Source organism: Mirounga angustirostris, unplaced genomic scaffold (genome assembly GCF_029215605.1).
Source record: "Mirounga angustirostris isolate CCGP_5_RB_7025 unplaced genomic scaffold, mMirAng1.0.hap1 SCAF_6, whole genome shotgun sequence".
Lineage (NCBI taxonomy): Eukaryota > Metazoa > Chordata > Mammalia > Carnivora > Phocidae > Mirounga > Mirounga angustirostris.
The window spans coordinates 21,418,819-21,441,011 of NW_026991714.1; the positions used below are offsets into that span (position 1 = coordinate 21,418,819).

Below are 22,193 nucleotides of genomic sequence, written 5' to 3' on the forward strand. Positions count from 1 at the left end.
TATCTCTATTTTATAGATACGGGATGGGGTTTGAGGAACCAGCCTTTTCCAGGGCATTTTGGGAAGCAAATGCTGCCCCCCCCCCCCCCCCGCCCTTTTACCTGCAGCCTTGCTGTGTGAGCTCATGCTTAAGCTGCCGGAGGAGAAAAGGTTTCCTTAGGGAGATGCACTTTAGACAGTGTGAATAATTGGGGTTTTATTTACTGCTGAGGAATAAACACATGCTGGCATTTTTATTACTGTTCCGGGACTTGTATGCATCATTTTCCATGATTGCCGTTGCCCAGCCGGGTTGCTACTTGGGCAATCTGACAGACAGAAAATGTTATCTCGTTGCAGATTCTCTTTTTAATTATCAGGGATTTGGAATTCCAATCCAAGAGATTAAAGTTGTGCAAATAAATTAAAAAAAATGCACAACACAAAACCTCCAAAAGTCAGTTCCTAGTTTTACTTTCAAGAATTTTCAGAATCCAGATCACTTCAAGGTCATTTCTGTAATGCAACAATGATAATCTTTGATCATATCATGGAAAAATCTGTGAGCTTGATCTAATTTTTCCCCTTTTTTTTGTTCTAAGGTTATTAAGATGAAAATGTTAATCTGTTTTTAGATTCCAATTATCACTGAAACCATAGAAATTTGGGGACAAGAATGCCCATTAGCACTTTTACCCATGGGCCATGGGTATTCAAGTTTTTCATATCTTGCTAATTATCAGAAGTAAAAATGCATACCACATTTGTTAAAAAGACCATGTACTGCATCTCTTTAAAAACACAGCATTTCATTAACCCTTATAGATTTTTCACAATTTTTGCCATGTGGAATGGCAGAAAATTGAAGTGGAAATGATCTAATTATTAAAGTTATATGTTGCTTATAATAGCTCTAAGTCAGATTTTCTTCATGCAGTCTAAAATACACAAGTTCAGCGGTAAACACTGAGTTTTAAAATTAGAATCTTTTTCTGTACAGTCCCTCTTTCCTTGTATTAATTTAAAAAAAGTTTAACAAAAGTTTCCTAGAATCTTGCTGATTTCTAAAGCTTTAACACCTCTCCAGGTGTATACATATCAGCAGTAATCAAATATTTTGGTGGAAATGTTAAAAATCAGGAAAAAAATCATCATGTGATCCTGCAGTTGGGGCTAAAACTTGTATTCCACCCTCAATTTTATTTATCAGTTGTGTGAGTTATGTCATATAACTGCTCAGAGGCTCAGTTTCCCAATAGATAAAATGAAGGAAGGGATTAAACTAAAGAGTATCCAGGATTCTTTCCAGAGCTACCTCTATGTGATGTTTTTTTTTTTTTTTGTCATTAATACTTGTTCACTGGAAGCTTGGGCTGTTGTTAAGGCAGGTGATAATTCGCCTGTTGTCTTTGTGAGGAATGGTTAAGAGAGTGCTGCTAGAACTAGACTGCCTTGGTTTGAATCCTACCTCTGCCACTTAGTAGGTATTTGGGAGCAAGTTAATCTATTTGTCAGTTTCTTTACTTGCAAAACCAGGATATAGTAATAGGAGCTACCTCACAAGTTTGTCAGAGGATTAAATAAGTCAGTTTATGCCAAGACTTAGAACAATACCTGATCCATAGTCACACTCTAAGCATATTACTGTTGTGATTATAAAATGTAAATCAACTTTCAGTACTGGATCCAGGAGCCACGCTAGGTGGTTCAGACAGAAAGGCATTTTTATTTTTTTAAAGATTTTATTTATTTGACAGGGAGAGACACGGCGAGAGAGAGAGCACAAGCGGGGGGAGTGGGAGAGGGAGAAGCAGGCTTCCTGCTGAGCAGGAAGCCTGATGCAGGACTGGATCCCGGGACCTGAGCTGAAGGCAGACGCTTAACGACTGAGCCACCCAGGCGCCCCCAGAAAGGCATTTAATACAGAAGATCAGGGGCTCACGAAATGGGGACAGTGTTTGAATAAGGGGCAGGACTGGAATACTGGCTCAGGACCTACTGCTGCAGCTGCAATCCAGTGATCAGGAGGCTGCAGCTATTGCTTTCATCACTGAGGCCACCTCTGCCCATGGAATGTTGAGTTTGGACGACTCTGTGACCTTCCTTTCAGCAGAAGCAGTAGCGGGAGGATGGTCTCGGATTCAGGCATTCACAATTCCATATGAGCACATTGCATTGCTGGAATTGAATTTGCATCCAGAGCTCTGGCTACAGAATTGTCCGGGGAACATAGCCTTTACTTTTTGGCCCCTGCTGTTGTATAGGAATACTGTAAGAAGGCGGGAATGGGTGGTGAGGGCTGACCAGTTCCATCTAGCTCTAGCTACCTAACCATGTCATTCTCTTTGCCGAGGCCCCCAAGTCATATTTTTAAGAATGAATTCTGTCCCTGATCTATTATCTCCATAATCCTGCCTCTAACCCTATGAGCTGTGTTACTATTCTTATCCTTCATTTTGAGAAGAAAACAGGCCTAAAGCAGTTCAGTATCTTGCCCGAGCTGCAGTGGTAGAACCTCGGTGATCTGACTCTAGATCCTGGGCTTGTCTACTATGTTGCATGTTGTATGCTTTAGAGTTGTACCTTCATGTTCTCCAGGGACTAAAGGAAGGAGGCCCATTCATTCAGTTCAGCCGTACATACCACACTGGATGACTTGAAAACTAGAAATGTTTTTAGTGAAAATGTTGACATTATTGACATTCTTGATTTCTTCAAGATGTCCACAAACTAGACTGCTGAATAAGATGGTTCTGGGTGGGCAGAGGGAGAGTGAACACCACATTAAAAAGGACATAAATAATATACATGTCTAGTGTCGGGTCAGTTTAATCCTTTTGATTGTGTCCCGAATGAGCAAAGGCTGATTACTGAAGGTGTGGCTGCTAACATCTGAAAAATTACATCTTACTACTGGGCATTCTAGTATATTTCTTCATATGAAACAGATGTATCTTTTGGATTTTCCCAACATAATTCTGCCTTCTAGGATTCCAGAAGAGAGAATTTTCTATTTATGAAAAAAACTGAACATGGGTTCTTAGACACATTTTGGATGTGTTTTTCATTTGAGTGCATACTATGTTTTAGGTGCTGTTGTATGAGCTGGTAATGCATTTAATGGAAAAAAAATGCAAGGTTCTAATGATAGCCCCATTCTATGAGGAAGACAGGAAATACATATGTAAATGAATGAACAGCATACTTGAAAGGTTTGAAAACTAAGATGAAGCAAAAGTTGGGATTGAAATAAATGCGTTACTTTAGGCTGGTGCTGGAAGTCTTCTCTGTGAAGTGAAGTCATGTTTGGAGATCAGAATAATGAGAGATATCAGAAAGACTGATACAAGCATGGGGAGAAAAGAAAATTCAAAGGCCAGAGATGGGAAGGACCCCGATGTGTTTGAAAGCAAAAAAGTAGTTGACTGTAGACAGGGGTAGTAAGAGAGGAGTGGTACAGTTGGAGTTAGGGAGTTAGGCTTAGATTGTATAGGACCTTGTGAGTGAAGTAATGCATTTGGATGTGACTTGACCTGCATGGGAAGCTGTACTAGACTATAATTATTAGGGGGAATGGTATAAACCAATTTTTGCTTTATAAAGATCATTTGGCTACTGTGTGTAGGAAGCCCTTTGGAAGGTGAGCATGAAAGCCAAACTCACCAAGAGGCTGTCAGTTTAAGTGAGAAATGATGTCTTGAATTAAAATTGTAGCAGTGGAGATGGTAAGAATTGGTCAGACTCTCGGGTTAGTTTTGGTGGAATTCCTATGCCCTGGTGGATGGGTTTCGGAGTATGAGGAAAAAAGAAGAATTAAGGATGACACCAAGGTTTTAACCTGAGCCACAGGGTGGCTAGTGGTGTCATTTACTGAGATGAGTGACTTATAGGTGGAACATCAAGAATTTTCTTTTAGGTCCATTGTGAGATGTGTTGTTACACATTCAAGTGGAGATGGGGAGTAGTTGCATATTTGAATCTGGAGCTCAGGGGAAAGATTGAGGCTAAATATTTGGACCTGGACATGATCAAAATATGGATGCTATTTGAAGCTATGAGTTGGCATAGGATTTTCTAGGGAGACTAGTAAGAAAAGTAAGCAGGCCAAGAAGAAAACATTAGATAATTGAACACATTTGGTAGGGGAGGAGTTAGCAAAGGAAACTGGGAAATAGAAACCAATTGACTAGGGGGAAATGTGCATACTTAGTGACATAGATACATAGAGAATACATGGATAACAGAATCAACCAGTTATGTCAAATGCTACAGGACATTTAATAAGAGGACAGTTGATCATTAGAATTAGCAAAAGGAAAACAGAACATTAGTTACCTTAAGAATGGGTTTTGGGGTGCCTGGGTGGCTCAGTGTTAAGCGTCTGCCTTCGCTTTGGGTCATGATCCCAGGGTCCCGGGATCGAGCCCTGCATCGGGCTCCCTGCACAGCAGGAAGCCTGCTTCTCCCTCTCCCACTCCCCCTGCTTGTGTTCCCTCTCTAGCTGTGTCTCTCTCTGTCAAATAAATAAATAAAACCTTAGAAAAAGATGGGTTTCAAACACTGTGAGGACATAAGCTCAGTTGGAGTAAGTTGTGTAGACAGTGGCGGGGGGGCAGTATTTTCTTCTGTGACATGTTGATATTTCTCCACCCCAGCATGTATGGAGAAATGCAAGCAGGGGTTCATTAATGAGGTCAGAAAATTGGTGGCTCTAGCTTTTGACCCCAGGGCTATATATGCATGGTTTGAGGCTACTCCTGCATAACCTTTTTGCATCCTGAAATAGAGATTGGGGATTAGAATTTCTACCAGCAAACCTATTATTGTTCAGAAAAGTAGTGAAACAACCTCATACTACTCTTATGGTATGTTTCAGTGGATTTGATTAATAGAAAACCATGCTATTTTTAGCATAATTGAGCATTATATCTGGGGAAAGTTCAGGAGAGATTAAGTAGGCAGTGAATGCCCTGGTTTGTAGATGGCTGTTGGAAAATTTGAATAGTTTACAAAAATGAAGTTCTTTCTTCAAATATCAAACAGTTCATTGAATTATGTTGGCATTCCTGGACACTAATGCACATAATGAGAGAATATTCTCCATTATACATGACATCTGGACTGGGAACAAAAACAGAATGTCAGCAGATCTAGTAAAGGTTATGATAATGGTTACAGCCAATCTGGCTGACAATGCTGTGTGTTCTTTTGACGGCCTGTGGGTGAGCAAGACAATCCTTTGAAACCAAATAAACACATTAACACAAGACAAGCAATGTTCTGAGACGGTGCCAACTTGAAAATGTCCTGTGTGGACTCCTCTCAGGGGTTGTGAATTTGGGGAAGGTGTATTTTGGGATATGTCACTAAATTCACTGAAATGTAGGCCTTTCTTTCCTCTTCCCTATGGAGACAATTTGGAAGTGTTGTTTAAGGGTTAGTAGCTTATGCCAAGATGTGGATGTTGACGTCCTAGTTGTTTCCTGACTCCCCTTCTGTGAGCATATGTTCAGCTTGGCTTGTCTGCGTTGTCTGGAGGAGGCTTCCAGACTGATTCTGGGCAGAGCTAGGCACTTGCTGAAGAGCACCTGATCCCACTTCATTTCTCTGTATCCTGGCTTACTGCCCCAGTCACCAGTGGAAAGCTGGCAACTTGAGTTTGGCCCTCTCTGTAAAGAGAAGCACCATAGTTACTGCTTGTATGAAATAGTGTTTGTGGATTACAAAAGAAGACCTCTTGACTTGTTTTGATAATCTTTGGGAAATAGATGCCTTAAATATTCCATAGTCAAAATGATCACTGGGATGACAAAGAGGACAATGCACATGAAAACATTTTGTCAGCTATAAGGCACACGCTAAACAATTAGTTGTTATAAATATTAGTGTTTCAAAGGATAAGGATATTTATACATAAAACAGTTAATAACAAAAATAAAGGAACTGATAGTAATACAATACTAGTAGGGGACTTTAATGCCCCACTTACATCAATGGACAGATTATCCAAATAGAAAATCAACAAGGAAACTGTGGCTTTGAATGACACGATGGGCCTGATGGATTTAACATATTCAGAATATTCCACCCCAAAACAGCATAATACACATTCTTTTCAAGTGCACATGGGACATTCCCCCAGAATAATCACATATTACGTCACAAAACAAGTCTCAACAAATGCATGGTATAAATTTGATCCTTATGAATCTTTCTTGATCACAACACTATGAAACTAGAAATCAACCACAAAAAATCTGGAAACCACAAATACATAGAGGTTAAATAACATGGTCCTAAACAATGGGTCAACCAAGAAATCAAAGAAGAAATAAAAAACATAGAGAAAAAAGAAAACAGTCCAAAATCTTCAAGATGCAGCCTAAGTAATTCTAAGAGGGAAATTTATACCAATACAGGCCTACCTCAAGAAGCAAGAAAAATCTCAACCTTATACCTAAAGGAGCTAGGAAAAGAACAAACAAAACCCCATACCAGCAAAAGGAAGGAAATAATAAAGATTAGAGTAGAAATGAATGATACAGAAACAAAAAAATCCCAAGAGAACAGATCAAAGAAAGCAGGAGCTGGTTCTTTGAAAAGATCAACAAAATTGATAAACCTGTAGCCAGACTCATCAAAAAGACTCCATCACAAATGAAAGAAGAAAAATAACTGACAAATACAAGGGATAATGAGAATATTATGAAAAACTATATGCCAAAACCTGAACAACCAAGATGGAATGGATGAATTCCTAGAAACACGTAACCTATCAAAACTGAAGCAGGAAGAAATAGAAAATTACTGATTCAGTTTCACTGCTGGTAATCAGAAAACTCCCAGCAAACAAAAGTACAGGACCAGACAGCTTTACACTTGAATTCTACCAAACATTTAAAGAAGAGTTAATACCTATTCTTAAACTATTCCAAAAAATAGAAGGAAAGCTTACAAATTCATTCTGTGAGGCCAGCATTACCCTGATTTCAAACCCCCCCCCCAAAAAAAAACACACACAAAAAACAAAACCGCAGGTCAATATCTCTGAATATAGATACAAAAATCCTTAACAAAATATTAGCAAACCAAACCCAACAATACATGAAAAAGGTCATTCACCACAATCAAGTGGGATTTGTTCCCAGGTTGCAAAGGTAGTTCAAATTCACAAATCAGTCAATGTGCTATGTCACATCAAGAAAAGAACAACCTATGATTTCAATAGATGCAGAAAAAGCATTTGATGAAGTGCAACATCAATTCAGGATTAAAAACTCTGAACAGATTAGGTTCAGAGGGAACATACCTCAACATAATAAAGTGCTTATGTGAAAAAACCCACAGCTAACATCCTTTTCAGGGTGGGGAGGGGGCGGGGAACAGAGCTTTTTCCCTTTAGGTCACGAACAAGATAAGGATGTCTACTCCCACCACTTTTATTCAACATAGTGCTAGAAGTCCTAGCCACAGCAATCAGACAAGAGAAAGGAATAAAAGGCATCTAGCTTGGTAAGAAAGAAAGAAAACTATTTGTAGATAACAAACTATATGTAGAAAACCTTAAAGACTCCATCAAAAAACTAGAACTGATAAATGAATTCAGTAAGGTTGCAGGATACAAAATCAATGTGCAGAAATCCATTGTATTTCTATATACTAATAAGCAGCAGAAAGAAATACACAGTCCCCTTTACAATTGCACAAAAAAAATAAATACCTAGAAATAAACTTAACCAAAGCAGTTAAAGACCTGAACTCTGAAAACTATAAAACACTGTTGAAAAAAATTGAAAACAAAAAAAAAAATGGAAAGACATTCCATGCTCATGGGTTAGAACAGATGTTGTTAGTGTCTATAGTACCTAAAGCAGTCTACACATTAAATGCAGTCCCTATCAGAATACCAATAGCATTTTTCACAGAACTGGAACAAACAGTCCCAAGATTTATATGGAGCCACAAAAGGCACCAATAGCCAAAGCAACCTTGAAAAAAACCAAACCTCGAGGTATCACAATTTCAGACTTCAACTTATATTGCAAAGCTATAGTAATGGAAACACTTTGGTACAGGCACAAAAACAGATATGTAGATCAATAGAACAGAATAGAAAGCCCAGAGATAAATCCGTAATTATATGGTCAATCTTCAACAAAAGGTATGCAATGGGAAAAAGTCTCTTCAACAAACTGTGTTAGGAAAACTGGACCACTTTCTTACACCATACACAAAAATCAAAATGGGTTGAGAACCTAGATGTGAAACGTGGAGCCATAAAAATCCTAGAAGAGAGCACAGGCAGTAACTTTGACGTTAGCCATAGCAATTTCTTTCTAGATATGTTTCTTGAGGCAAGGGGAACAGAAGCAAAAATTATTGGGACTGCATGAAAATAAAAAGCTTCCACACAGCAGAGGAAACAATCAACAAAACTAAGAGACAACCTACTGAATGGAAGAAGATATTTGCAAATGACATACTGATAAATGATTAGTATCCAAAATATATAAAGAACTTCTACAATTCAACACCAAAAAAAAAAACCCCTAAATAATCTAATTAAAAATGGGCAGAAGACATGAACAGACATTTCTCCAAAGATGACATTCATATGACCAACAGACATAAGAAATGATGCTCAACATCACTCATCAGGGAAATGCAAATCAAAATCACAATGAGATATCACCTTAGCCTTGTCAGAATGGCTCAACTCAGAAATGCAAGAAACAAGTATTGGCGTGGTTGTGGAGAAAAAGGATCCCTCTTGCACTGTTGGTGGGAATGCAAGCTGGTGCAGCCACTGTGGAAGACCATATGGAAGTTCCTCAAAAGCTAAGAGAACTACTCTATGATCCAGTAATTGCACTAATGAGTATTCAAATATGAAATCAGGAGTTTGAAGGGTTACTTGCACCCCTATATTTATAGCAGCATTATTTAGAATAGCTAAACTATGGTAGCAGCCCAAGTATCCATTGAAAGATGAATGGATAAAGATGTGGCATATATATATATATATATATATATATATAATGTACACACACACACAGTGGAATATTATTTGGCTGTAAAGAATGAAATCTTGCTGTTTGCAATAGCATGGTTGGATCTAGAGAATATAATCCTAAGTAAAATAATGCAGTTGGAGAAATACAAATGCCCTATGACTTCACTTGTATGTGGAACTTAAATGAAAAAGGAAAGACAAATGAAAAAAGACTCAACTATAGAGAACAGAGGGTTACCATATGGGGGGGTGGGAATGGGTGAAACAGGTGAAGGCCATTAAGAGTACACTTATCTTAGGGCCCCTTGATGGCTCAGTCAGTTAAGCATCCGAGTCTTGATTTTGGCTCAGGTCATAATGTCAGGGTTGTGAGATTGAGCCCTTCGTTGGCTCCCTGCTGGGCATGGAATCTGCTTGAGATTCTCTCTCCCTCCCTCTGCTCCTCCCCACCCGCCCTCTCTTAAAAAAAAAAAAAAAAAAAAAAAAAAAGTGCACTTACCTTGATGAGCACTTAGTAATCTATGGAATTGTTGAATCATTATGTTGTACCCCTGAAGCTAACACAACACTGTATATTAACTATACTTGAATTAAACACATATGTATATATATTTGTTTCCACATTCCTATATTCTATATTCTTATTGCTATATTCGTTTGTATACCCTCTTTGGAGAAATGTGTATTCAAGTCCTGTTTGGTTTTTAAATTATTTGTGGTTTAAGTTGAAGGCACTTCTTGTAAATTCTGTGTATTAACCACTTACCAATTTACAAATATTTTCTCCCATTCCATATGTTGCCTACTTACTGTGTTGATTTTTGTCACGTGATGGACAGTTTTTACTTTAGATGTAGTACCACTTTTTAAAAAAATTTATTTTTTTGTTGCCTGTCCTCTTGGTATCACATCCAGGAAATTCTTGCCAAATCCAGTGTCCTAAAGCTTTTCCTGTTTTTTTGTTTTTTTAAGAGGCTTACGAGTTTGAGGTCTTATGTTTAGGTATTTGGTCCATTTTGAGTTTGTGTCTATAATGCAAGGTAAGGGTCCAAATCCATTCTTTTGCATGTAAAGATCCAGTTTGCCCAGGAACTTTTGTTGAAGAGACTGTCCTTTCCCTATTGAATGGTCATAGTATCCGTGTCAAAAATCATTTGGAGTTTAAGAATTACATTTTCTTAGTACCCTGAAGATTCTGTGGAGCTATTTTTGAGTTTCCATTTTAGCTTTTGAGGAGTCTGCTTTTAATTGCATTGTTCAATTTTTTTTTTCCAGTTGCTTTTAAGACCTTTTTATTCTTTTAAAAAAAAGTTCACTGTAACAAATCTAGGTGTGGATTTCTTTGTTCACCTGGCTTGAGATTTTGGGCGATACCTAAACCTGAGGATGGGCATCTTTCATTTACTGATGGTTCCTCATCAGTATTTCTTTAGTTATGCTTCATTTCTTTCTAGAATCTTTTTCTGGAAATCTGAATAGATCTGTATTCTCTCTTCTCAGTTTGAACTTGGTGTTTCCTAGCTTCTTAGACTCCATATTTATCATCTTTTTGTCTCTCGCTGTTACATTCTGCATTTAGTCTTTAGCTCTTCCAGTTCATTAACTTTTCTTCTGTGTCAAGTTATTTTAACCTGTCCATTGAAACACTGCATTTTTCATTTGTTTACAACTTTACTAATCAGAATCATGTTTTTGATAGTTTTATATTTTTTTACTAACTTTTTACTTTATTAAATTCTTTTTAAGATTTATTTTAGAGAGGGGGGAGGGACAGAGGGCAAGAGAGAGATGTTAAGGAGGCTCCATGCTTAGTGCCAAGCCAGGAGGAACTTGATCTCACGACCCTGAGATCATGACCTGAGCTGAAATCAAGAGTGGGATGCTTAACCAACTGAGCCACCCAGGTGCCCCAGTTTTTGTTTTTTACTATTTAAAAAATTGGTTATTCATGTTTTATATTGTGTCTGATAATTTAAATACCTGCAGTTTTTTTGGGTCTGATTAGTTGTTGTAGGCATCTCACTCACACAGGATTGTTTCCTGTTGTGACTTTGTTTTGATTGTGAGCTTATGACGGCCGAGTTTTTTTATCTGTGGGAATTGTATGAAGCCTGAGGTTGAGGTAATTTTTCCAGAGAGGATTTAGGTTTGCCTCTTCTAAGTTACCTAGGGACACTACAATTTGGGCTAGTTTAACCTAATTCTCTACTTGAGGTTTTTCAGACCATAAAAGTGATGTAAATTCTGATTCTGCATCTGTTAGGAAGTTAACCTTATTAGGAATTTTCAGGTGAGACTTCTTTCTCACCATCTGTGGCCTATGCCTGGTCAGGCGATTTTCTTTATTGTCTTCCTTTGTGGGGCTTTTATTTGTATAGGTCAGTCTTCTGTGTTCATTTTTGGGGTGGAGTTTAACTAGCCTTTTGGAGGATTGTGATCTGACTTCTCATCTTTTTTTGGATGCCTTCAAGTTTTCGTCCCCCCCCCCCCCCCAAAAAAAAGGCAAGTGCTTGTGGTTGCTTTTGGAGGTCCATTCGTTTCTGTGCCTGGCTTCTGCTTTGGATTTATTATTATTTTTGGCCTCTGAAGATTTTCCCATTTTTTCCTGCCAGATCAGGTAAATTTAAAAAGACACTTTAAAAATCTATCATATTAAAGGCACTCAGAGGAGATCTAGCCTGTTATAATGCTGGATATAGAATTCCTACTTGGCTTATATATTTGAAACTTACATAAGTTTAAGTTACTATCATAATTAGAATCATTTATAATTTAATGTGACAAATTTATTCAGCTAGAATAGTTTGCATCCCCCTGTTCACTTTTTGATTAAATGGGTACCTTTAAAAATTCAGTTTTATGCAATGTTCGGTTATGTTCATATATACAGCTCAGTTACAGAGCCCATCCTATTGGGGCTGGAAATGTAGTCCTTGACTAGGTGTGAACGTTGAATAGGAGGCTGAATCTCTGGCGGACAGTCTGTCCCTACTAGAGTCCTTTTTTCTGGCCGGCAAGTATCTGTACACACACTTTTTCCCATACCCAGAACACACATAAACCCCTTGCCCAAAGGAGAAAACTCGAAACCTGTTTTTTACTCATCCAGCTCAAAGTTTAGGATCCACCTGGTTTCCTGGGGTTTGGTAGCCTGTACAGTGAAAGATATGTTGGTTCTTCTGGAAGTTCTTAAGATGTGGAAGGCCTTATGTGAGTCTCATGAATTCGTCTGTCAGTCATACTGTGGCTTATTTGATTCCACCTCTTTTTCATACTTCTCTGTAATCTCTTTTACTTAAAAAAAAAAAAAAGTCCCTACATGTGACCCCAGTTACTTCCGCTCTCCACGCTTTTAGTGCTAGGAACATTCAGCACTTTATGTGAGGTAAGTTAAACACTGATTTTCTCTGTGTTGTGGGGGGGTCGCTCAGCAGGGTGGCTTGCAGACCTGGAGTGTTTGTCTTTGGTGGGGCAACTTTTTGTGCTTCAAACCTGTTTTATTTACTGGCGTGCACACCTCTTGGGAGGAACGTGGAGTCAGGATGAGCTCCAGCCCCTACTCCATGCCTGGAAGTTCCATTCCCCTCTGCCTCTGGCCATGGGGCCATCTTTGCTTTGTGATTCCAGCATCCTTATTTCTCAAGATCCTCTTTCCCATGTGGCTCATCTCAAAGCTCCCAGCCCTTGCCGTCGTACCTCAAATATACCTGGAACCTAATCGTGGCCAGGCTTCGAATCTTGCCTCTCCACGGCGCCCCACTTCCTACTCCATGCAAAACAGCATGACCAAAAACAGAGCAAAAACACCCAGTTCCTTTTTGGGCAGAGCTGTTGCCTGGTTTCCTGTGCCAGAATACCTCAGTCTTGGCTTTCGGATAGGGTAAATGAATATTTATTTAGTGTTTCACTGTATTTTATGGTGGTAATATGAGGTATTGATTGAAATTATTTCTCTGAAGCCAAAATGTCCCATGTGAATATCTATAGCACTGAGAAAGAAGGAAAATGGGAATGGTGTGTGTGTGGGGGGAAGGGTGGGTGGGTGGAACTCTATCAAATCAGTTAATTTTTCCCCTTTACATAGAATATTGTCTTTCTGTATTGAAACCAAAAAACAGGCATACAGCATGGGGAGCAGATAGACCAGCAGCTGTGATAACTTGCCTGGAAGCATGGCTTTTGAAGTAAAAGTGGAACCATTTGAGATAAAATGAAAAATTGGGCCCCACATGGAAACAAACCTTAACTTAGGAAAATAAAAACCAGATCATTGAGGATTCAAAGATTATATCCTGTTCTGTTTGCTGTACTTGGTGCTTAAGAGTCTCCTGGATCAGTTTATAAACTTCAGCCCCTCCTGGGCTTTTGTGTAAGGTCAGAAGCATGTTGAGAATTTGAGGAATGCCACGTGGAGCTTTTGTATTCCAGGACATGTGTGAAGGAAAAGAGCCCGTCTCGGTGATTACTTGGTTTTATTTTTAGAACCACCTCTTTTCCTGTCATCTCTCCCCTCTTCTTTCATAATACTATCAAGATGGCCGATAGGCAAGCGTAGACCGGAGTTTGGAGGAGAAAAAAGGCTAATCCTAACTCAGCCTAAGGGAATTGCTAAGAAATCAGAAGTTAGCTAATGAGCACAAATAGACCACTATTCTTGAAGATGCAATGTAGAAAAACACCTAAAATAAACTCCGGGGGAGGAGGAGAGAAGTATGAGATTCACACTTCCCCATGCTCTTCATTTCCAAAGTGTTGAGAGAAAAGTGAGGGATTACTTGAAAAATTAAGTGAAAGTTCGAATAAATTATTTTGATTAAAGGAAGCTGTTGATGAAATAAAAAAAATAGGTGAAAATATGGAATAGTACCAGGAAGACAAGAGAACGTGCTTTATGTAAATGTCCCAATATCTGAAACTTAACAACTATTTGAGGTGCCATTTAAAAACTTATAAACTGTTGTTATGGAAGAAAACTTCAAAATGCTAAGCCAAAAAAGAACACCAAACCCACACACCTGATGACAGTGTTAAATAGGTTAGAAGAATATAAATCAAAGTTAACAATTGATAAATTTGAAGTGAAATCTTCAAACCTTTGAAACTCTATCAGTATTTGGGGGGATGTGTGATTGCAGTGGTAGAAGCCACTTACCCTAAATCTTGAAAGAAATGTTTTTCCCTCTTCCTCACCTTTCCAAATCACTTACTTGGAAGAACACTTGCTGGCTGCTCAGCTCCTACGGTCTCTTCTGTTCTGAAGAATTAGGAAGATGATCTGTGAGCTAGGAAAGTGCCAGAAGCAGAGGAGACTGGATCCAGTGACCTCCATGATGTGGGAACAGGGAACCAGAACCTTCTAGGGCCAGAGAGATGTGAAGAGCAGAGTAGTCTGAGAACAGGAGAAAAGTAGAAAGGAGAGGAAAAGAGAATTTCACAAGTGTGACTGTGAGTTTAAAATTAGAATCTCTTTGAAGTACTTTGAGGTGCATTAAGTATCGGAATCCATTTTTTTTTTTAATATGTGCTTTTGGCTATTCCTTGAAGCAGAGTGGCTCTTGAGCCCCATGGAATTCCTCCTGTGTTTAGGTTAGAATTAAGTAATAATCCCTATGATGGATTCCAGTAATGAGGATCTTTGACAGCAATGTCATCACTTTTGTAAAAATTCATCTTTTTTTTTTTTAAGGTTTTATTTATTTATTTGACAGACAGCGAGAGAGGGAACACAAGCAGGGAGGAGTGGGAAAGGGAGAAGCAGGCTTCCCGCCAAGCAGGGAGCCTGATGCGGGGCTTGGTCCCAGGACCATGGGACCATGACCTAAGCAGAAGGCAGACGCTTAATGACTGAGCCACCCAGGTGCCCTAAAAATTCATCTTTAAAACACAAGTACTTTGAATGTCCAGTGATAATTTGAAAATGTCTTTTTTTTCCTCCTGATTCTCTTGGCTGTAAACATAGTTAAATGAGGTTAAGTGAATTGGCTTTTGTAGTTACTTGTTGGACAGTGAGTAGAGAGTAGGAGATGATTGTTTCTGCATATTTTTCAGTATCTTAGTACACTTCTATAATGAATTCTGTAGCCTGTTTGGGTATTTAAGAGGCATGGATGGAGTGAAATTGGGAATATGACTATTAAAATTCTGTTAAAGTATTTTCCTGGTTTTTCAAGGCCTCTGGTCTCTATATTTCTTAGGCACTGAAAATTATGCTACTTGAGCAATTCTTTGGGAATGTCTGGGCATCAGTCCAGGCACCTGCAGGGCTGGCTTATGCAAAACTGAGAAATACAGGCGATTTCTCTTCGGCACTTTTCTGTTTGGTATCCCTGGCTTCTTGCTGTGACTCAGCTATCAAGGATTATCCTGCCATTTGTAAGTTGTCTTTAGTGCCCATTAGGGGTGAGTGAATGTGACCTTGTAGGTTAAAGTTTTGTGGATAGGAGAACCTGGAAGACTTAAAGCTTTTCCTAATAAACATCCGTCCTTCCGTCCGTCTGTCCTTCCTTCCTTCCTTCCATCCATCCATCCATCCATCCATCCGTTTATAGCTTTGCGCAGTGGCAGTATCGTAGCCAATGAGGTTTATCCGAGGCGCGATTATTGCTAATTGAAAACTTTTCCCATCCATCCGTTTATTCATTCAATTCCTGTATAATAACCAGGTAGTAATAATCTAGCACATCTAGTAATAATGAGCACATCCCAAGAACTGCTCTAGGCATTTGACATGTATTGTAAGCTCATTTAACTTCCACAACCGAGACAGGAACTAGATGAGTTAACAGCTGAGGACATCTCACAACATTCCCACAGTTCCACAGTTAATAAGCAGGTGACCCAGGGCTGGATAGATCATCTGACTCCAGGGCTACCTACTTCTTTGTCCTTGCTATTTCTCAGATCAGCCAGTGTGATGCCAAGATCAGCAAAGTGCTGTCCTCCAAACATATACTTGAACTCATTTTTATGAGCGCCTGCCTTACATTGGACACACTATTTCAAAGTCAGTTTTTGGGGGTGGGGGGCCAGAAGTCACGAAGAGATTAGCTACATCACCATTGTCTTTGCTTTGGAGAGTGCTTTATGCAGAACTAAAGTACTTCATGTAATCCTTGCTTTGTTATCTGCTTCTCAGTTTTTCTAAAAATAATGGTGACCCATGTGCCGAATGAAAAGTTCAACGTTCGACTTGTTTCATACAAATACTTTAAAATACCTAGTTTTAAATTCTCAGTAAACCTTCTGAAATCAATACTTCTTAGATGTTTAAGAAACAATTATTGCAATTGTTGCAAATCAGATCAATATCTATGAGTCAAGGTTAAGATACAGTAAAATTTATTTCAGTGTTGAACCTTTCTGCCTCAGGCATCCGTTTTCCAGAAAAAAACATGCAGATGTATTTAAAAGACTTTTTATGGAAGCTCTTTGTCTTCATGATCTTACCTAGGAAAGATATTGTTATGATGCAACTGGTTTATAGCAGTGTCTCTCAGTCCTGGCTCCATATTTTAGTCACCAGAAGAATTAAGAAAAAAAAAAAGAAAAAAGTTGCCTGAGCCCAGTCACTAAGTTTCTGATCTCTGGTAGAGCTTTCACATTATAAACTTTTACAAACACTACAGGGAATATTAATATGTTGAATGCTGCTGGATTAGGGTATAAAATGATTTCATTTCTCTCTCCACATCACCTTTCATGGTCTTTCCACTCTTAGAACCATACATAAGTTAATGAAAACCTATTTTCAAAAATGAATCAGGAAATAAGCCCCAAATAGAAATGATTTATAAGTGATCAATAAGCTTATCCTTTGCTCATTTTTAGTATTCAAGGCACAGCTAAATGGCATCATTAGAATAAAAATCCAATTATAGCACAGCTGTGTTAATTATGAAAACAGATTTAAACTTTAGTCTTGCTCATTTGGGTACCTTATTTGGAGTAGGCTTTTGCGTTTTCTCCCTTATACTCCCTATTCTCGTTTCCCCTCTCCCATTCATTTTCCCTCACTCCACTTTGTTTTTTTGGCATACAGCAGCTTGACGTGGCTGCGACTTCCTCAAGGTCTTTCACAGGTGCCATGGGACACGTTGCATTTCTTATCTGCAATAAGGCAGAGGGTGAGGAGCAAGGAAGATTAAAAACAAACTTTACTGATACATACCCTTACTCTTGGACTTAATCTATGCCTGAAGATATTTTGACCTAAATTACAAAATACATTAGAGTTTCAGGAAAGGCAGCTGCTCAGGTTCACTCTTAGCAAGTTCAAATTGAACTCCATGGACTATGGAACAGGAGAAATTATTTACAATCTATTCAGTTGCCAACACTTACTTTGAGCTGAAAAATATATACATTTGTATTCCTGTTATATTCTGTTGTGCTCTTCCATCTTTCACCATCCCTTAGGACAGGGAGAGAGTTGGAAGGAAGGAAAGAGATGCTTGCTAAGCTCCCCAGTTCCAGACAGAATGAATAATGTGAATAAAATGCATGTTTCGCCCAACAGCCCTCAAGTGGCACATAAATAAATCGTATACAAGAATGGATTTTTATGGTGCAATTATTTTTATTCAGAAGTGTGGATACGTGGATATACAATATCTAATAACACAGGGAATCCCCCCCGGCCCCCCGCCCCGGGAAACAATAGTTTACACTTGTGTAAAAGCAGCTATACTCAGAATGATTATTATGTGGAGGCCAAGAATGTGCTTGAAATAACAATTTTCATCATTACTAAGAACTGTTTAAAAGAAAGCATGTTTAGTGATTAGATTGTGAACTTTCCCATTGAAGTGACCATGTAAAGCTCCCTCTGTAAAGAAAAAGTATAGGATTAGTAACTTGCTCTGAAAGAGATCAGGATCCTTGAAAAATTTTCAGCCTTGTTTTTAAAAGGGTCTTCAAAATGGAAACGGATATGCATGAAGGTATTACTTTCCCTTTTTAATGTTTAATAATGAAAGTATTGATCTATTTCATAATAGCCTTTGGTGCTGATGCATTTCACAATTGGTGTCCCATAACACTGGACTATCATGTTTCTGTACGTGGTTATGATACTCTATAGCTAACGTTTGCTCTTGAAATGACAATTGGAAGTGTCTATGATCATGAACCAGTGCATTGGATAGTTAATTTTGAGTGGAATCGATAATGAAGCAAACTGGTTACCATTTTGGTGGAAAGGTTTGCTTTTGGAAGTGATATTTTCAACCTGCCTTGAAAATTGCTGCCAACGCCATTATTCTTCACCTAATGAGAGACTTTCCTGGAGTCTTAATGAATCCAGCCATTTTCCAGTGCAGTGTTCAATACTGACTTGTGGACTGTGCTCTTCCAGGCCTGAAGTGAAATTCATCAATGTCTGTCTTGTTGGTAAAATCATTAGGAAGCAATGCAATATTGAAGAGTTTTTCCCACACACACAGGGCTTGGAATTGCTGTTGATAACAAATGTTGCTAATGTTTTCCTGCAAAATAGCCATTGTGAAAAGTCAGGGATCTAAAGCCTGAAGCAGTTTAGAGAGCATGGAGTGGAATGTGTTAACTACTTGTGGTAGGTGTGAACTTTGAGTGATGGCTCCTTTGCCTGTTACCTAGAGTCATGTAGGAGTTAGACCAGCAAACATGGCATCTCCAGATAAGATATTATAATAATGAATTTCTTTTTCACAAAAGAACTTTGTAGTGTTAAAGGCTTTTTTTTTTTTTTCCTCATTTAGATGAGCTCTTCTCCCATCTTTATTGAAGAGAACCAGGTCCAGAGGTCAGTGGATAAATAGAGACTGTCAGTTGTTGAGTTTGAAGTCTGTTGATTTTATGAGCACCTGGTAAGGAAAAGCAACATAGCTATAAAAAAGTACAGCTTCAAATATTATGTTGTATTTTCCAAAACCCACACATTACTCCTTGTGCTGTTTCTGGCTTTTACACATTTGACTTGATCTTTTCAAAGCTGCTATTTTGGTAATCAACGTTTTCATGGTTATAGATTTAAAAAATTTACTTTTTCATGTGGGATTGTACTGTGATAGGGGAGGATTTCATTCGATTACTTAACTGTATTCAGCACTGATATATTTATTATTTAAATGGCCTTTACCATACCCCAGACACACTTTCCCTGAAAATGATGATCAGTTTGCTGACCCAGGAGCATTGCACACAAAGCAGACATTTAAATAAAGCCTTTGCTTATTAATTACTAAATTTCCTCTGAATAATTTGGACCTCATTTAGAATTAACAGGGGTTGTAGCAACTGAAATGTTCGCTTTGGAGGAGTGTAACAGAAGAACGTATTGAGTTCCTATACCATGTCAGGAGCTGCAATTAGAAAGCTAGAGGTATGGTGAAATAAATGGCAAAGTGGCAGTTTGTAGAGTACTCAGGCCTTGCCATGGCTTAGAGGTCTTAGCTGTTTACCCGCTCATACTATTTCAAAAGTAGAAATTTTTAAGTAACTGGTATTATTTTCTAGCATTTCTATATGCCAGGCTCTGTCTAGCACTTTATATGTATAAGCTAATTTAAATCTGACAACAACCCTAGAAGGGTAGGTACTAGGATTATCCTCTTTTATTTTTTTATTATTATTTATTTTTTTTAAGGTTTTTTTTTAATTTATTTATTTGAGACCGAATGAGAGAGAGAGAGCACATGAGAGGGGGGAGGGTCAGAGGGAGAAGCAGACTCCCTGCTGAGCAGGGAGCCCGATGCAGGACTCGATCCCGGGACTCCAGGATCATGACCTGAGCCGAAGGCAGTCGCTCAACCAACTGAGCCACCCAGGCGCCCAGGATTATCCTCTTTTAAAGAAGAGGGTTGCTGTGTTTTGTTTTTATATACACTGCTTTACACGGGTAGGAAGAGGAGCACCATGGGGCAAGATCTTATCCATGTCTATGGTTAGGTTTCAGCTCTATTTGAGGGTGAGTAAGGAACTTGGCAGGATTTGAAACCTGGCAGTTGGGCTCCAGAGCCCTTATTCTTAACCTTATGCTCTGCAGTGTTACCATTCTAGGGTTCTGGGTTTGGGAAAGGCATTAAAAAACACAGTGCAAATAAATTGGTGTATGTGAATCTGCAATTAAAAAAAAAAAAAATCTAGGGCTCCTGGGTGGCTCAGTCAGTTAAGCGTCTGCCTTCAGCTCAGGTCATGATCCTGGGGTCCTGGGATTGAGCCCTATTTAGGGCTCCCTGCTCAGCAGGGAGCCTGATTATTCCTCTCTCTCTGCTGCTTCCCTTGCTTGTGCTATCAAATAAATTACTAAAAAAAAAAAAAAAACCTAAATAACTACAGTTTGTGGCAAAATATAGACTAGAATTCAGGTCTCCTAATGCTTACAGTATGGGTGGGACAGGCTGGGGATGCAGCTCTTCACGGTGCTTCTTGCGTGGCTCTGTCGAAGTGAAGCCTGGGGGCAGAAGACCTTGCTACCTGCCCTCCCTCTGTCACTGCCCAGTTCGGTGAGCTGGGTTGACTTAGCCTCTCTGGGATTCGAGTCCTTCTTCTTCAAGCAAAAAGCCAAACAAAATGATCTTTTAGTCTCTTACCCCCGCCCCCCACCTCTCGCCCCCCCCCTTTTTTTTTTTTAATTTTTAGGACTTTAATTTTTCAGAGCGTTTTTAGGTTCACAGCAAAATTGGGAGGAAGGTAGAGAAATTTCCCATATACCCTATTTCCCAAACATGTATCTGTAAGCTTTTTCACTTCTAAAATTCTATGACACAGATTTAGTTTTTCTATTTTTTTTTTTTAAGGACCTCTTTCCTTAAGTTCTTACTTGTCATGAGCCAGCCATTTATGTAAGAGGACATTAAAGTTTTCTACTGGAGGGTAATTTTATTTGCTAAATGGAGTCAGTCCAAGTAGGGTAGAAAATCGGACTGTAAAGTTTTTTCCTGTGTGGATGCACAGTATTAAAGTTTAGCTTAAAGGTAAATTACAAACCATAAATAGAAAATGCATTAATTTATTTTTGAAATTTGCCCTTTTAGAAGTGAGATTTTTAACATAAATTACCTTAACATAGGAGTACAACACAGCAGATGCCTTATGTTAATATATAGAAACTCTTTCCCCTTATCCTGCTTTTTTTTTTTTCTTCATAGCACCTCAGTACCTGAAAATGTGTTACATTGTTAAGTTTATACTTGTTCATTGTCTGCTCTCCATTGGAGCGAGAGTTCTGTGAAGATGGTGACTTGTTTAACTGATATGGTATGTCTGTCATCAAGAGCACAGGTCTTCAGACTTTTTTGGTAAAGGGCCAGATCATAATTTAGTCTTGATGGGTCATATGGTCTCTGCTGCAACTACTTAGTTCTGATGTTGTAGTGTGAGAGCAGATACAGAGAATGCGTAAGAATTTAAGTGTGGCTGTATTCCAATAACTCTTTATTTACAAAAGTAGGTGGTGGGCCGGATTTGGCCATCAGGTCATGGTTAGCTAATCCCTGATCCCAAAGGTGGTCCTTCCCTATGGTAGAAGCTAAGTAGCTCCTTATTGATTAAATTAATAAACCAGTAACCATTCATATTATAAACATTTCAAGAATTCTAATGCTTTTCTATTATCTTTACACTCTTCTGGGCTAAAGCTCCCACCCTGGAAGACCTATCCCTCCCTGACACATTGTTTTTTACAAGACTTCATTTATGTAACATTTGGCTTTGTGGACACCTGCTGAGGTTGGATCAGCTTATTTGCCTTTAATAAGTGTCCTCTCTCTTGTTTTTCTGTCCTATCTTAAAGCCTGTCTTTTTTTTTTTTTTAAATATTTTATTTATTTATTTGAGAGAGAGAATGAGAGAGAGCATGAAAGTGGGGAGGGTCAGAGGGCAAAGCAGACTCCCCGCCGAGCAGGGAGCCTGATGTGGGACTCGATCCCGGGACTCCAGGATCATGACCTGAGCTGAAGGCAGTCGCTTAACCGACTGAGCCACCCAGGAGCCCCTAAAGCCTGTCTTTTTATAAACAGTTTCTTATTGATTTTTTTTTTTTTTCCTGACATTTCCACCTTCTCAGCTTGTACTGTTGCCCCAAGAATCATGTTCCTGGCTTACATGATTTCTTGAGTGTAGAATTTTGAACTTGGAAACTATCATATGGCCCCATGATTCAAATAAATTCAGAGAAAGAAATTCTTCAGGGTTCTGATTTAGGCTTTATTTTGCTCTTGAAAGC

At 38.8% G+C, this 22,193-nt stretch overlaps 1 long non-coding RNA gene and 1 pseudogene across 1 annotated transcript in view; both read left to right on the forward strand.

Annotated features, from left to right (window-relative positions):
- LOC123845959 (uncharacterized) overlaps window positions 1-18,770 on the forward strand; it is an 85,942-nt gene extending 67,172 nt beyond the window's left edge. Inside the window, exon 5 of the long non-coding RNA XR_006791144.3 lies at window positions 18,727-18,770. This is a non-coding gene — a long non-coding RNA (uncharacterized LOC123845959). The remainder of the gene's footprint in view (window positions 1-18,726) is intronic.
- Window positions 15,539-15,658, forward strand: LOC123847313 (U4 spliceosomal RNA; annotated as a pseudogene).
- Window positions 18,771-22,193: the final 3,423 nt, after the last annotated feature.